Consider the following 16,701-nt stretch of genomic DNA (forward strand, 5'->3'; position numbering starts at 1 on the left):
GAGCTGCAGCAGGATGAGGCTCTGGCCAGTGGGGCCTGGGAGGCATCCCTTCTTCTCATGTGCTTTGAGAATGTATGGTATGAGAAAGTAAATATCTTACAGGGGCTGGGAAAAGGCAAACCGCAGAATTCTCTATTTATATGTTACTCCGGCCTAACAAAGTCTCCTAAAAGGCAGCTTTCCCAAAGACACAGATGACTTTCTACATGCAGACTTTACCCTGGGAAGATATGAACACATGCCTACTCACTCTAGATAGGACAACAATGACAGAGCAAAGGAACAGTTCTACCCTAGTCTAGCTTGGTGAACCAAGAGCTTATTGAGTTATTTAAAATAAGGTTAATGGGTTATTTTTAGGAGTGTGAGTGACCACAAACCAGCCACATCACCAAAGATTCTCACCCCGGGATGGATGATGCTTTACTCATGACTGTATAGATGGGCTTCCCTCCTTCGTGAATTTTTCATCCTCTGTGTCCCCTAAGCACCCCCTGAAAGTTTGAAAAGCTAGAGCAGAAATACACACAGCAGGAGGGCAGTACAGGAGGCAGTGGCTGGAACCTCAGCGACCTTCTTATGTCAGCGGGCTTCCTCCTGAGTGTCTCTTGCAAGTGGCCACAGTATTTTGATGAAAATTGCAGTTGCTGCTGTGTTCAGAGGGTAGTGTTCCACCACTGCCGCAGACTGGGGAGGGCTCAGGTAAGGACTTTGTTCTCTAAGCACTGGGTTTGCATGCAGGGAAGTGCATCTGGTTCAGAACAAGCTCTCTTGTTGAAACTGCTAAGACAAAGTTTACAGCATTGGGAGCGATCAGCGTAGGAGACGACATACAGGCTTACACTGCCACGTAATTTATCAGCATCTGAGCCTATCTTCATTTTCTCGATCTAGGTTGTTAAAAAGGCTTTAATCCAGTTTAATTCCCGCAGTATGCTTGCTGACTTCTCACTTGTTCGGAGAAGAAACGTGTTAAGCCTGGAGCATGCTCTGAAGTCACATGGATTGGGCTTTGAAATCATTTCAGCTGTTCCTTGGCTCTGTGACCTTGGAACTTGGAGACACTCTCAGGTTCCGTTTTCTTGTTTTTATAAGTGGAGTGGCAGTCCTGACGTTAAAGTTTGCTGTAAATATTTAATGAAAAATGTGTGTGGAGTGCCTGTCAGACTTGGTGCTCAATATTGAATACTGTTGCTACCGTGGCTTCTGGAATGTTTCCACAGCACTCCATTCTCTGTCCAGAGGCTCTTCTTGAAGGCCACTCAGCCACAAATGTAAGAGTGCTTCAGCCTCTACTCACTGCCTCTTAACAACAGTAATTAGAAACAGTCAGAGTGTAGAGCACAGTGTCCCCGTGCCCCCTCCACCCACCCCCCTGCCCCCCCACCCCCGCCCACTTCGTGTTCTGTTGCGGGACCTTCCCACTATCACCCGCCTGTGTATTTATGTTTATAGTACGAGAACCGGATGCTCACAAAAGAGAAGGGGCATGGCCAAAGCACGGGCACATTTGGAACCACAACTCAGGTCATTGATTTCCAAAGGACACACTCTTTCCACTTACCTACGTTTCCTCCTCAAAGAGGACTCTCTCTTTTCTGAACACAATGATGATACACTAGATGTTTCCTGTGATGTTTGGGCTCATTCACTTAGTCTGACACTGTAAATGCACTTCATTCATTCATTAATTCATTCATTCACTCATTTGTTCACTTGGAACTGGAGTTACAGACAGTTGTGAGCTGCCATGTGGGTGCTAAGAATTGAACAGTGCTCTTAACCATCGAGTCTTCTCTCCAGCCCCAAAATCTTTTTTTTTTCCTGAGACAAGGAACTTGCTCTGCAGACCAAGATGGCCTCTAACTCAAGAAATCTACCTGCTTCTGCCTCCAGAGTGCTGGGATTACAGGTATGCGCCATCACCCCCCAGCATTCAACAACTTAAAATGGTTCAAACAGCCTATGTCTTCAGAGAGCTCACTCTCTTGTGGAAATGATGAACACATACGTGGGGAAGTGGGTGAATCGGAAACAAGGGGACCCCAGAGTTAAGAATGGTGGGGCTGAAGGGAGGTGTGGCAGCATCAGGTAGAGCTTCAGAGGATGCAGTGTGAGTTGTTTCACTGTGTTGCTCTGTGTAGATCACTGGGCAGATCAACCATCTAGAAATGAACTTTAAGTTTAAGCAACGTTTTTTGTGTTAGGTTTTATTCAAAGCTGTAGGCCTAAACTGAGACATAGTTTCTTCCAGTCTATGCCCTCATGGAATTTACATTCCAACCAGGAAAGAGGGACCATAATTAGTCAAATGCCATTAAAATTGTATGGGGTTGTGCCGGAAGAATGTAAGAGCTACTTTGGTGGTGAGGGTGGTTGAGAGGATGTACACCCATTAAGGAAGTGGTTAATTCCATAGGGCAAAGGTTGTTTTGGAAGCCCAGTTTACTTTAAACATGCTTTTGTATATTTATTCCTGTCTTACTGAACTTTTTTTTTTCCTCTGTAAATACCTCTGAGGATGTCCCACAGACCATGCCAAGTAAAAATAGCACATCTAAAGCTACATTGTATTTTACAACATTTTCCAGGGAAAGAAGCTATAATTTAAAGCATAATACATCAATATAGGATGATGTCTCCATAATTAACAACATCTTGGTAGAGCTAAGGAGATTGGTATATTACTAATCACACTGAAACTGTATAGTACTTCAGTGCTATTGCCCTCTGTGAAGTGGACAGTGGCTCAGCATCAAGACTATCTCCCCAGTTGCATGACTTTCTTCTATAAATCACTTCTCAGACCTTGCAAACCTCACCAGCAGGTAGCAGTAGGCTTAGTAAGAATTCAGAGACTTTGAATACAACAAGTGGGTATTATACATACTAACTATGCATGACTGTGAATGTATTTTTATCATCATTTTGTACTGCACTGGCATGAAGGCTGAGTGGGGATCACAGCAACACTGATGACTGACACTGGATATGAAATCTGGCTTCCGCACCAGATCAGGGCAATGCAGCTCATAAGGGCAAGCCAGCTATTGTCCTACCGAACACATGTTGACAAGAGACTGCAATGAAATCCTCTCCTCCCAAATCCTCATCCTCTGCCCATCTCAGATCTTAGGTAGACTCCTCATCTGTCTCTAACCATCACGGTTACAAGACAAATTATCTGGAGGAAGCACAGATGTTTTATCAATGGGATTCTCATAAGGAAGTGAAGAGCCAAAGAGAGGGACAAAGCAGAAAGCTCTAAGGCTTTTTAATCCAAAGAAAAATACATTTATAAAGAAATTGCAGGACTGAGTGGCCTGGGTTAGAGGCAGTGAGTTCTGCAGCGGTAACTAAGCAAACTGTGGTGGGAGGTGCAAAGCTAATGGGAGAAAGAGTCCCTTTGCTGGTTTTGTTCTTAGTTCCCTGCTGCAGCATTCCCAGTCTGGTAACAAGCACTGTTTGTTTGTTTGTTTGTTTGTGGAATAGAGAAGACACCAAGGAGTCTTTATAGCCTGCTAAAAGTGTGAAAAGGAGTGTTGGTTAGCACTTTTGGCAACGACAGTTTGTCCGGTGGCATGAGCCTGAGGAAACCTGTGTACCAACACAGCATGTTTTGGGGTGTATTGTTCTTGACTCCTTCACCACATCCCCTCACCTTTGACATTCGCTTAACGGAGCAACTTCTGGCTCATGACACTGCCGTCCACTTGATGAGGTGACAACTTGTGATTTTCCTTCTCTCTTGGCTTTGCTTTTATTTTCCCTTCACTCTTGTTATCTTGGGATTACACTCACTCCATAAACCCTTAGCATCTAAGCTTGATTTCCGAGAGAATCTGAGCCAAGATCATAAAGAACTATCATAAAATGACATGGAAAGACCAACAACTCTATTAAAAATTGAAAATAGATGACTAGTTTATCAAAAAAAAACTAAATGTGAATATAAATGACTCTCAGAACTGCGGAAAGATGTTCAGTGACACTCGTAATAAGAGCTACAGAGTAAAATTAGAGTGCTGTGTGCTTTTGAGCCCTTTCATACCATGCCAGGTCAACAGGCACTCTCGCTGATGGTGGAGATCTACAGTGACATAGCTTCCATTGAGAGTGATTTAACAGTATCTTCAGAACATGAACACACACTTGAGCCTAGCAATTCTCTGTTGATCATTTATTAAAAGAATGAAAATAGTCTAGCACACATCAGTTAGGAGACCGAGGCTCAGTAAATTATGGCACATCCATAAGTGGACCAAAATGCAGTTTTTAAAAGTGATTTAAAATGTGCTGATATGAAAGATCTAAAATTTATAATAAGTAAAAATGTCTCTAAAATACATGCAGGAGCCAGGAGCAGAGGCAGGCAGATCTCTGCGACTTTGAGGCCAGCCTGGTCTGCAAAATGAGTACAGGACAGCAAGTTCTACACAGAAAAAAAAAACCCTGTCTCAAAAAGAAAGAAAGAAAGAAAGAAGGAAGGAAAGAAAGAAAAAAGATATATATGTAGGAAACTAGTAATAATGACTGCCTTTAGGCTGAGCAGATTTATTTTGTATCTTCTGCACCTTTTCAGTTGTATACTATGAAGTTAGATTATGTTTTTCAACTTAACTGAGGAATAATTTGCATACCATAACCCTTTAAAGTACACAATGCAATGACTTTTAAAAGTTGTGTGTTCTTGCAAAACCACCCCTACCGTCAAAACAGGACGTGGATGTGTCCTTGGAAGATTCTTTGTGCCTTCATCCCAACTGGTCTTGGCTCCCAGAGACCACTGCTCTACTTTCTGTCATAAGAGGCTCATTTTCATTTGATATAAATGGGATTGTGCAATGAGTACTAGGCTCTTTTGCATCTGGCTTCTGTAATTAGTGTGTGACTTCAAGGTTTACTGGTGGTTCTATACGTATTTAACTCTGTTCTGTTCTACAAATGTACCACATTTTATCTACCCAGCCAACTGTTGAGGGACATTTGAGTTGTTTACAGATGTGGGCTATGTGTAGAAGTTTGACTGGAAATGCATTTTAATTTTTTGGGGGTGGCTAAATATTTAGGAGTGTAATTGCTAGGTTGTATGGTAAGTAGATGCTAAGTTTGAAAGAGATGATTGCACCATTTTCCACCCTCAGTATGAGAATTTCAACTGTTCTACAACCTCATCAATTCTTGGTCCTGTTGATTTTTAAAGTGTTATAATAAGTATGTGGTGATGCATTCACTACAGTTAAATAAATGATTACTACTGTCTTTCTTTTTTTTTTTTTTTCCTTTTTTTTTATATTTCTTTTTTTTATTTATTAATTTATTCTTGTTACATCTCAATGGTTATCCCCTCCCTTGTATCCTCCTGTTCTTCCCTCCCTCCCATTTTCCCCTTACTCCCCTCCCCTATGACTGTTCCTGAGGGGGATTACCTCCCCCTCTATATGTTCATAGGGTATCAAGTCTCCTCTTGGTAACCTGCTGTCCTTCCTCTGAGTGCCATTAGGTCTCCCCCTACAGGGGACATGGTCAAAGGTGAGGCACCAGAGTATGTGAGAAAGTAATATCCCACTCTCCACTCTACTGTGGAGAGTGTTCCGTCCATTGGCTAGATCTGGGTAGGGGTTTAAGGTTTACCGCCTGTATTGTCCTTGGCTGGTGCCTTAGTTTGAGCGGGACCCCTATGCCCAAATCTGCCTATCATAATGTTCTACTTGTAGGCTTCTAGGACCCTCTGGGTCCTTCTACTTTGCCTTTCTCCCATGATTCTCTCATCTAGAGTCCCACTAGAATGTCCTCTCCTCTGTCTCAGTTTCCTGGTAAGTGAAGGCTTTCGTGGGATATGCCCCTTGGGCTAATATGCAGATATAAGTGAGTATATACCATTTGAGTCTTTCTGCTTCTGGGTTAACTCACTCATTATGATCATTTCTAGCTCAATCCATTTATCCACAAATTTCGGGAAGTCCTTGTTTTTAATAGCTGAATAGTATTCCATAGTGTATATGTACCACAGTTTCTTTATCCATTCTTCTATTGAGGGACACTTCGGCTGTTTCCATGTTCTGGCTATTATGAATAAGGCTGCTATGAACATGGTTGAGCAAATTTTCTTGTTGTGTGCTGGAGCATCTTCTGGATATATTCCAAGGAGTGGAATAGCTGGGTCTTGAGGAAGCCCTATTCCCATTTTTCTGAGATAGCACCAGATAGATTTCCAAAGTGGTTGTACTAGTTTGCATTCCCACCAGCAATGAAGGAGTGTTCCTCTCTCCCCACATCCTCGCCAGCATGTGGTGTCGCTTGAATTTTTGATCTTAGCCATTCTGATGGGTGTAAGATGGAATCTCAGAGTTGTTTTGATTTGCATTTCCCTGATGACTAAGGAGGTTGAGCATTTCTTTAAGTGTTTCTCAGCCATTTGATATTCCTCTGTTGAGAATTCTCTGTTTAGTTCCATGCCCCATTTCTCGATTGGGTTATTTGGTTTGGTGGTATTTAATTTCTTGAGTTCCTTATATATTTTGGATATTAGACCTTTGTCAGACGTAGGGTTGGTGAAGATCTTTTCCCAGTCTGTAGACTGTCGCTTTGTTCTCTTTACAGTGTCTCCTGCCTTACAGAAGCTTCTCAGCCTCATGAGGTCCCATTTATTAATTGTTGACATTAATGTCTGGGCTGTTGGTGTTCTGTTCAGGAAGTTGTACTACTGTCTTTCAAGTCTGGAAATAATACTATAAAAAAGTTGGGTGTTGGAATTTTAAATAGAGAGGTGTGCTACTTTCTATTACTATAACAAAATACCCAAGGTAATCAAATCAAAAAGAAAAAGTTTACTTTGATCCTCATTTCCAGGAGTTTTCATCCATGTTGGTTGTATTGGGGTCTATGGCAAAGCAGCAGCGCCTTGTGGTAGGAGGATGTGGGGCAAGCTGCTCGCCTCAGAGTGGTAGACAATCCTCCTCAAGGGCCTTCCCCCAATGACCTTAACATTTCCACTAGGCCCTACCTTTACAATTTTTTCACTACCTTCCAGTAGCACCATGAACAGTCTCAAGCCTTTACTACATGGGTCTTTGGGAGAACATTCTAGATCCAAAGTGTATCAGGAACTATTTTAAGTTTCTATTGCTTTGCATCAAGTTACCACAAATTTAGCAGCTTGAAATCCCATACGTCTCTGACTGACCTTATCTGTCAGTCAGACATCTAGACCAGGCTTTTTGCTGGGTGCTCTGTTTAGGGTTCTAAAAGGTGACAGGGTTTTCCTGGAATTACATTCTTCTTTTTTAAAAATACTTTTGAGTCAGTATCTCATGTATCCCAGACTGGCCTTAAATTTTCAGTGTAGCCGACTTGAAATAAATATTTTATTGCATTTAAAATTGGTGTGTGTGTGTGTGTGTGTGTGTGTGTGTGTGTGTGTGTGTATGTAGTTGGTGTGTGTGTGTGTATGTGTGTTTGTGTGTGTGTGAATGTAGGTGCCTGCAGAGGCCAGAAGAGGGTGTCAGATCCCCTGACACTTTAGTTATAAGTGGTATGAACTACTTAACATGGGTCCTCCCTAATCAAACACTAGTTAAGAAAATGTACTATAGGCTTGCCTATAGCTGTCTTATGGAGACGTTTTCTCATTTGGGGTTCCCTACTCTCAGGTGACTCTGACCTGTATCAAGCTGACATAAAATTAGCCTGACTGGCCTTGAACTTGTGACACTTCTTGCCTCCTAAGTACAAGGCCGAAAGGTGTGCGTTACATCAACATACTTGATTAGACTTTCTGACTCAGTAAGTCTGAGGTGGGGTTCAGGAATCTCTGCATCATCAACTAGTTGCCATTTGAGATATCTGAGGAGAAAGTCACATAATAGACTTGCTGAAAGACAAGGTTAATGAATCAAAGCAAAGCCACTGGTAATATAGAAATAACGTTTTAATGACAGTTCTACCATTTACAAGATGTAAAACGTTGACAAGACACTTAACCTCCCTGATCCCCAAAGTTTGCAGATGAATATGGTGTTCACTGCCGGGATTTATTAGTCTATATAAATGACACTGTGGGCAAGAACTATGCATGCAGTTCAGCTGTCTGTCAGATTCCATTTAGTGTCTGGCTCTAGACTCTCAAAAAGAACTCTACCACATCGAAATATAAACACAAAGTCTGATGTTTCTCCTCCCTGACAGACCAGACAGAGAAAATAAGGATCATGAATGACACAGAGGAGGAGAATAAAGACAGGACCAGCTCATCACTTATATTACACACCAAGAAGATGGACATTCAGCCAGGCGGTGGTGGTGCACGCCTTTAATCCCAGTGCTTGGGAGGTAGAGGCAGGCAGATCTCTGTGAGTTCGAGGGCAGCCTGGTCTCCAGAGCAAGTTCCAGGACAGCTAGAGCCACACAGAGAAATGCTGTCTTGAAAAAAAAAAAAGAAGAGGAAGAGGAAGAGGAAGAGGAAGAAGAAGAAGAAGAAGAAGAAGAAGAAGAAGAAGAAGAAGAAGAAGAAGAAGAAGAAGAAGAAGAACTTTTTTCAGAGAACACAATAAACCTAAAAACTGAGTTTAAAAAAATATAATTACTCATCACCAACAAGAAAAATAAATAAAATCAGACTTTTCTGAAAATAAACACTAGTTAGATAAGAGTATCTTGAGTTCTCTAATGAGAATATCAAAACATATTATCAAATAAAAGAAATTTTACAGTCATGAACATGAATCATGAAAATAAGCATTGGGCAAAGAATGATGATCAGTTCAGTTCCACAGGCTTTAGGTACCAACCAACCTAATAATAAGGGCACGCAAAAATCTGGTAAACACTTGAAAAGAGAAGAAGAAAAATAGAGCTACATTTGAATTCCTTGTCATTTCATTAACTAGCAAATGTTTACTTCAAAAGAGGGAAAATTGGGGAAATTAAATTACAAACAAGAAAGATAAGCGTTTTTAAAAAATGAACAACCATTTCAGTCGTTTTTACAGTCAGTAAAGTGTAGTAATCTCTCCTCACTGAAGCTTCCCAGTTAGTGAGGTGCAGGAAGAACGACGTATTTTATCTGAGGCACGCGGTCACACTTACTGAGAGCCAGGGAGGTCCGCTCCTCGAAAGCCCAGAAGATTTCTCATGGCTGTTCTTCTCAGCTCGGTATTAGAAATGCTGGCGATAACTATTCAGGAAAGAAATAAAGTCTATAAGGGTAACAAGTGGTAATCCACTGGACGTGATCATAGGCCTGAATGTTCCAAGAAAAGCATTCTCTAAGCTGCTATAAATAATGACCGAGTTCAGCAAAGACACGAGCCAAAGGAAAGCCACACAGAACCATTGTGTTTCTGTCAGTGAAAAATAGCTGCTTATTAATAAACACAAAAGGAAAGATTCCATTCATAGCCACGAGTCAAAAATAAATTACTCGAGAACTTTCCCTGAGTTTCAAGATTTACTCCAAGAAAATAATTAAACCATAACAGGAAAAGTAAAGGAGGACGTGAACAGATGGAGAGACACACCAGGTCCTCACTGGAAAGACAACACTCAGTGAGTGTGAGTGTTTCAAAGTCACCAGATGGGATGGAAAGCAGTTAAGGCTTTACACGACGATTACAGAAGCTCAATAATGGGTCCCAATTTAGAGAACAGGAAAAACAGAACTCTACCACAGGATTTAAAAATACATTAAAACTGACAAACAAACCCACACTTACCAAAATACCCAGTTTCTAAACGGGAGGAAAATCAGTTTAACAGGTCTACTTAGGTTAGACCTTTAAAAATTATTTCTGAGGTCCTAATCGCAGCATGTCCTCCTTCCGTTTCCTCCCTCCAGCCCTCCGCCATACGCCCCTCTCAGGTCTTTAAACTCATTGATTCTTTTTCACCAATTGCGGGCATATATTTATATGTATATATACATATATTCGTAAATCTAACCTGTTCAGTCTCTATAATGTTAATTGTATGTGTGTTTTCAGGGCTGACCATTTGGTATTGGATAACCAGCTGTATGCTCTTCCCTGGGGAAGACTGCCTCTCCCTCTCCCAGCTTTCCTCGGTTTGCCTGTAGTTCCTTGGGTAGGATTGAAGTTTCATGGGCTTTTCCCCATGCACTTATGCACGTCCATTGGCGTCACCCTTGTCCAGGTCATGTTTGGGCAGACATGTTGGTGAGATTTTATGGGTGTAGCTTCTAACATCACTAGGAGACACAATCTCACATAACCCCCACCCCAGATCCTCTGCCTCTTGCAGTCATTTTTCCCCTTCTTCTGCAATATTCCATGAGCCTTTGATGTGGGATTGTTAGGTAGGTTATACCTTTTCAGCTTATTAGAACCCAGCACCAAATTCTACCCTTCCTGCAGCCAGCTACATCCCAGTAAAACTACAGCTTTGGGAAACTCCTATGGCTTGCCTCCTCCCGGTAAGGTCCTTTGTGTTGGTGACGTCGCGTGCCCTTAGTGCAGGGGTGTCAAGTTGATGGATTGTAAAGTGGTGGGATCTACAGCATTGTGTCTTTGGGAAGGGGTAAAGTTCATTCCTCGGTGATCCCTTGGAAATTCGCCAAGAAGGCATTCGTGTCTGAGTCTTGCTCCAAGTGTCTCTCTGGCTTCCTGCTTGCCAGTGTGATCACTGGTCACACACGTGCTCTTCTTGCTCTTGCCATCCATTATATGATACAGCTGAAAGGGCCCTCAACAGAACTGGGCTGATGGAGGTGGCTATGCCCTTGAGCCTCCAACTCTGAACTAAATAAACTCCTTTATAAAGTTAAGCTGCCTGAGGTTTTCCTTACGCTGATAAAAGGCTGGCTGACACCACCCACTTTCCAATAAATGAGCCATCCTTGATCTTCTTTCTTTGACTTTCTGCTTTTAGAGCCACAGATCCTGAATTTACCCTTTCACCACTCTGGCTCAGCTGTCATAAGCTTCTTGCCCATACCACAGTGAGAGTCCTCTTAACAGATCTTCCTGCCTCTGTCACTGCTCTCCCGTGGCTTTTTGCTTCACCGTAGCCACAGCGACCCTGGTAAGCTCTTACATTGGCTCCTACCTTTCTTTTGTGCAAAACTATCCAAAGGCGAACACCCCGCTTCTTTTCTATTGGATGGCCTCTTCATTATCCTCACTCGCTCTGCGGTGGCCTCCATCTTCCTGGTCTTGGAACTTCACATTCCTTGGCACTTGTATTTTCTATTGGAGTCTTCTTTCTTCCAGATGTTTGTATGCTCACTGACTCGGCTCTTTCAGGTCTTGTGCAGATGTTACCTCAGGCAAAGTCCTCCTGAGCTTGCACAGCAAGTTCTACTTTTCACTTCTTCCCTAGCTCTGATTCCTATCTTTTTTTTTTTTTTAAAGATTTATTTATTTATTAAGTATACAGTGTTTTTCCTGCATGTACACCTGCAGGCCATAAGAGGGCACTGGATCTCATTACAGATGGTTGTGAGCCACCATGTAGTTGCTGGGAATTGAACTCAGGACCTTTGGAAGAGCAAGCAGTGCTCTTAACCTCTGCGCCGTCTCTCCAGCCTCTTCAGCCCTGATCTCCTACCTTACTTGCTGTTTACTTACCCACCTATCACCTATTTTAAAACTTGTTTCTTTCCTACCAGCATATTATTTTTATGAGGCCGTATGCTTTTTGTTTTTTTGGTTTTTTTTTTTCCAGCTTATTTTTAGTGCCTGGCACCTTGAGGGGTTTGACATATATTAGTTGACTAGCAATCAGATGAAATAGACCAAAACATCTTTTAGCATAGCTGTCCTACTTTCTAAACTCACAACTAAGCCGAAGCAACAGACACCTCAGAAAGATTTCAGAGCTTGCTAATTGGGTGAGCAATAGTATAGCAGAAAGGACATTTCTATCTTACAGCAGTGGTTCTCAACTTTTCTAAGGCTGAGACCCCTTAATACAATTCATTATGTTGTGGTGACACCCAATCATAAAATTATTTCATTGCTACTTCATAACTTTAATTTTGCTGTTATGATTTGTAATGTAGATATTTGATCTGCAAGATGTCTGAAATACAATCCCCTACAGGGGTTGTGACTCAAGGTTGGGAACCACTGCCTTAGAACAATGCATCATATCATGTTTAATAATACAATTCAAAAGGTATAAAGAGTAAAACTTGTGCAAGTACAGTTTTTAATATGCAAGAATTTTTAAAAGTGGAAAAATGTAACATGAACATCTTATATTTGAAGGATTCACAATATTTTAAAAGTGAACAATATTAAAAATGAATATGGTGTGTATGTATGAAATTTCCAAAGAATGTATAAAATATATTTTAAAAACTACAATATCCACCACACAACAAGGACATATGCTTAACCATGTTCATAGCAGCCTAATTCATAGTAGCCAGAACCTGGAAACAGCCTAAATGTCCCTCAATAGAAGAATGGATAAAGAAACTGTGGTACATTTACACTATGGAATACTACTCAGCTATTAAAAACAAGGAAACTCCAAAATTTGTGGACAAATGGATGGAACTAGAAACGATCATACTGAGTGAGTTAACCCAGAAGCAGAAAGACTCACATGGAATAAACCCACTTATACTTGGACTCTAGCCCAAAAGGCATATCCCATGAAAGTCTTCACTTACCAGGAGATTGGGGTAGATGTGAGGATATCCTATTGGGACTCTAGGTGAGAGAGGTATGGGAGAATGGGGAAGTAGAAGGATCCAGAGGGTCCTAGAAACCTACAAGAAGAACATCATGATGGGTGGATATGGGCCCAGGGGGGTTTGCTCAAACTACTGCACCAACCAAGGACAATACATGCAGTAAACATTGAACCCGTACTCAGATCTAGCCAATGGACAAGACATTCTCCACAGTTGTGTGGAGAGTGGGGACTGACTTGGACATGAACTCTGGTGCCCCATATTTGACAACTTCCCTGTGGTGGGGAGGCCTGGTGGCACTCAGAGAAAAGATAAGCAGGCTACCAACATGAGACTTGATAGTCTATGACCATATAGTGGAGGAGGAGGTCCCCCTCGGTCATAGACCTAGGGTAGAGGAATAGAGTGAAAGCGGGAGGGAGGGAGGAAAGGGTGGATAAAAGTGAGGGGAAAACAATTGAGATGTAATCTCAAGTAAATTAATTAAATAAAGAAACCCTGTCCACAGAAGAGCAAATACAGGCATTGATGATAGTTAAAACAAACAAACAAACAAAGAAACAAAGGAAAAAATGGGTGCGTTTTATGATTAGGTGTGTCTTATCGTAAAAAAAAATACAGTAATCAGAATATAATGTATGTAAAAAAGAACTACTTTCAATAAAACAAATTAAATACTTCTGAAAATTAAAAAATTAAAAAATCACAATATATGTAGATTATGGAATTTACAGGTGAAATAATCAACAAAAGCTATAAAATATAAATTATATTAAATATATAATTGCTAGAAAGTTGTTCTAACAAAGGAAAGATTTGATATGTATAAGCAGCCTGTGTCCACTTTCCACTCCATAAGTTGCCAAAAGAGGCAAATAGTTTTTTCTCAAGTAAAAGGGAAGGCCATGAAAAGTTTCATGAAGTTACATGAAAAAGCATACAGCTTGAAAGTAATTCGTAACAAAACACTGTTGAGATGCAGAAATATGGCTTAGCAGGTGAAGACTCCTGCGACCCAGCCTGACAACCTGAATTCCTTCCCCAGGACCCACATGGTGGAAGGAAAGAATTGACCCTTGAAAGTTGTTCTCTGCCATCCCCACATGCACCCCCACGCACATATACAAGTAAATAAATAAATGCAAAAAAAAAAAAAAAAAAAGAAGAAGAAAAGAAAAAAGAAAAAGGTAGTGATTTTAAAACTATGGAGCCAGTCAAAAGCAAAATAAAAGTGATAGACTTCGTGTCAGCAGAGGTTGTTGAATCTTCTACACAAACAAAAAGCCATAAGAATGTTCTATCTTCAGAACATTTTTAACTTTAAGAAACTTACCTACAGGAAAGTAAATAAGCCAATATTAACCCAACAGAGAATTCATCTATGCCTTGCAGAATAGTGAAGAATTGGAAATGTTGCAAATTTCAAGTAATAGAGTAATTGCTTGGGGAGGGGGCGGTGTTAAGACAGAGTCTCTCTGTATAGCCTTGGTTGTCCCAGACTCACTCTGTAGACCAGGCTGGCCTCGAACTCACAGCAATCTGCCTGCCTCTGCCTCCCAAGTGCTGGGATTAAAGGCATGTGAGAGTAATTTTTAAGCAAAATTAATTTTAAAAATATGTTGGATCATTCAAAATGACAATGTGGGGACTTTTTAACCTGAGGGAATGTGTCTGTCAGCATAGTAGAACTTCCATATGAGATGTTGAGCTGAAATGTCATCTTCCTGTAACAAACCCAAAAGGAGGTCAGTCATGCTTGGGATAAGAATAACAATATTTGGAAGAATACACTGTCCATAACTTATTTTGCAAGATTAAAAAAACAAACCTTACAAGGCTCATAGCCATTCTCTAGACTGAAGGTTCTAAGAAAACCCTTGATGAAGCTTAAAGCTTTGAAATCAGGGCTTAATTTAACCTCAAAGATGTAACTAACCCTGGCTGATGGATTTCCTTGTCTTTCAGGAAGGAGAAGGCAAGGGAAATGCCTAGGCAGACAGGACGGGCACATCAGCGGCCAGCCTCATCAGAGATGGCGTTGACTGAGAAGGAAGCAAGAAACCACCATGGAGGTAGAACTCGGGAGTAATGAGATGGAGAAATGCCCTGAGAGCAACAGCCGTGGTCAGCATTGGAAATGGATGGACACCAGCCTAACAGTCCAGTCCTGAGGGATAGTGGTGTGGCCCTCGAGCACCCTGCATAGGGGACAGAATGTCTGAAGGACACAGTGAGTTGAGGAGCAGCTGTGATTTATTTGTCCCACTCTCTTAGTTACTTTTTCTATTGCCGAGCTTAGTTTTTGATACCATGACCAAGGCAACTTATAGAAGAGTTTATTGGGTCTTACAGTTTCGAGGACTGAGTTCACGGCCAGATGCCATAGCGCGTGGCAACAGGTAGGCAGGCATGGTGCTGGACTAGTTAACTGAGAGCTTACATCCTTATCTGCAAGTAGGAAGCAGAGAGCTAACTGGGAAACATCAGAGTCCACCTCCAGTGAGCTCTCTCAACAAGGCCACACCTCCTAATCCTTCCCAAACAGTTCCAGCTCCACCAACTGGAAACCAAGCATTAAAGTATACAGGCCTATGGGGGCTGTTATCACTCAACCACCATATACCCACTCTTACCCCAGACGCATGGGAGGTCAAGATGGAGTGCCGGTTTGGGTGCCCAAATGCTTGAATTTGAATCCTAACTCTACCACTTATGAGTTATTTAACCTCAAACAAGTCAGTTAGTCTTGCTGTGACTCAGTTTCCCTCCAGGAACAACTTGCATTACCTATTTTATTGTTTCTGGGATGATCAGATGCCTGGGACTCCCATTAAGTGCAAATTGTTATGTTACATAACTTGTCACTATTACACACCCAGCAGAGTGCCTGAGTGCCCATCTTGGAGATTCAGGAAGGGTTGGATCAGATCTGTCAAAAATTTATAGCTGAGCATTACTGAAACAGTTGAGGTTTTTATCGGACTTTAAACTTTGGGGAAGGGAAAAGGAAGGACTTTAGACAATCATACTGGAAATGCTGGGGTGCATCCTAAGCCTGCAAGTATCACATGGGCGGCCTGGCCAGCATCTTTCTTAGCAGAAGGAAGTCTGACCATAGGCCCTGCAGAGGCACTTCCTCTTGAGTTGGTTCTAGTGAAGCAGGACGGTCCTCAAGTAGAGCTGGCACTGGACCACGGGGCCTCATGGACCCCACTGTGTGGGACGGAGGTTCAGAAACACATTCAAGAATTTAGGAAGTGGCTTGTGCTTTTGCTCTCCTCCCCAGGCGTGCCTATTGGCTGAGGGTGGGCAGTGTCAAAATTAAACCCTGATGTGCTTGCATTCTTCCTGGGGACAACTAGAAACTTGGCTGTCTAGGCGGTGGATGGGCTTAGCAAATATAGAGACGGAGTGAAGGGGGCTGCAGCGGAGCAGGGCTGTCTGGGCAGTGGATGGGCTTAGCAAATATAGAGACGGAGTGAAGGGGGCTGCAGCGGAGCAAGAGAAGTGTCTCCTGGGCGTTGTTAGGAAGCCCTGCTGTACAATGTCCTGTGGAACTTCCTCTTCCACGTCCCCAAGAGAATTCATTAAAGGCTGCCATTTATTTTAAGATCCTTTTGGAAGTCAGATGCAGATTCCTTTGGAATGCTGTGCTACATGGAATGTTACGATTCTCAGTGTAGTAGCCCAGGGGTATAAGGTTGTTTATTCATATAATATCTTAAAAATATTTGTGTGTGTGTGTGTGTGTGTGTGTGTGTGTGTGTGCACACGAGTGTTTTGATTGCATGTATGTAGGCATGGTCTGTGTGTGCTTAGTGCCTGAAGAAGCTAGAAGAGGAAAAAGGAGTGTGTGTGTGTGTGTGTGTGTGTGTGTGTGTGTGTATGTGTGTGTATGTGTGTGTATGAGAGAGAGAGAGAGAAAGAGAGAGAGAGAGAGAGAGGGAGGGAGGGAGGGAGAGAGAGAGAGGGAGGGAGGGAGGGAGAGAGAGAGAGAGAGAGAGAGAGAGAGGGAGGGAGGGAGGGAGGGAGGGAGGGAGGGA

At 42.1% G+C, this 16,701-nt stretch overlaps 1 long non-coding RNA gene across 2 annotated transcripts in view; it reads left to right on the forward strand.

Moving 5' to 3' along the window:
* The window catches only part of LOC311582912, a 35,236-nt gene extending 19,085 nt beyond the window's left edge, over positions 1-16,151 (forward strand). For both annotated transcript variants that reach the window (XR_014774309.1, XR_014774310.1), the window contains exon 3: positions 14,624-16,151. This is a non-coding gene — a long non-coding RNA (uncharacterized lncRNA). The remainder of the gene's footprint in view (positions 1-14,623) is intronic.
* The last annotated feature ends 550 nt before the right edge of the window (positions 16,152-16,701 follow it).

This window comes from Acomys minous, assembly GCF_964271855.1.
Source record: "Acomys minous genome assembly, chromosome: 14".
Lineage (NCBI taxonomy): Eukaryota > Metazoa > Chordata > Mammalia > Rodentia > Muridae > Acomys > Acomys minous.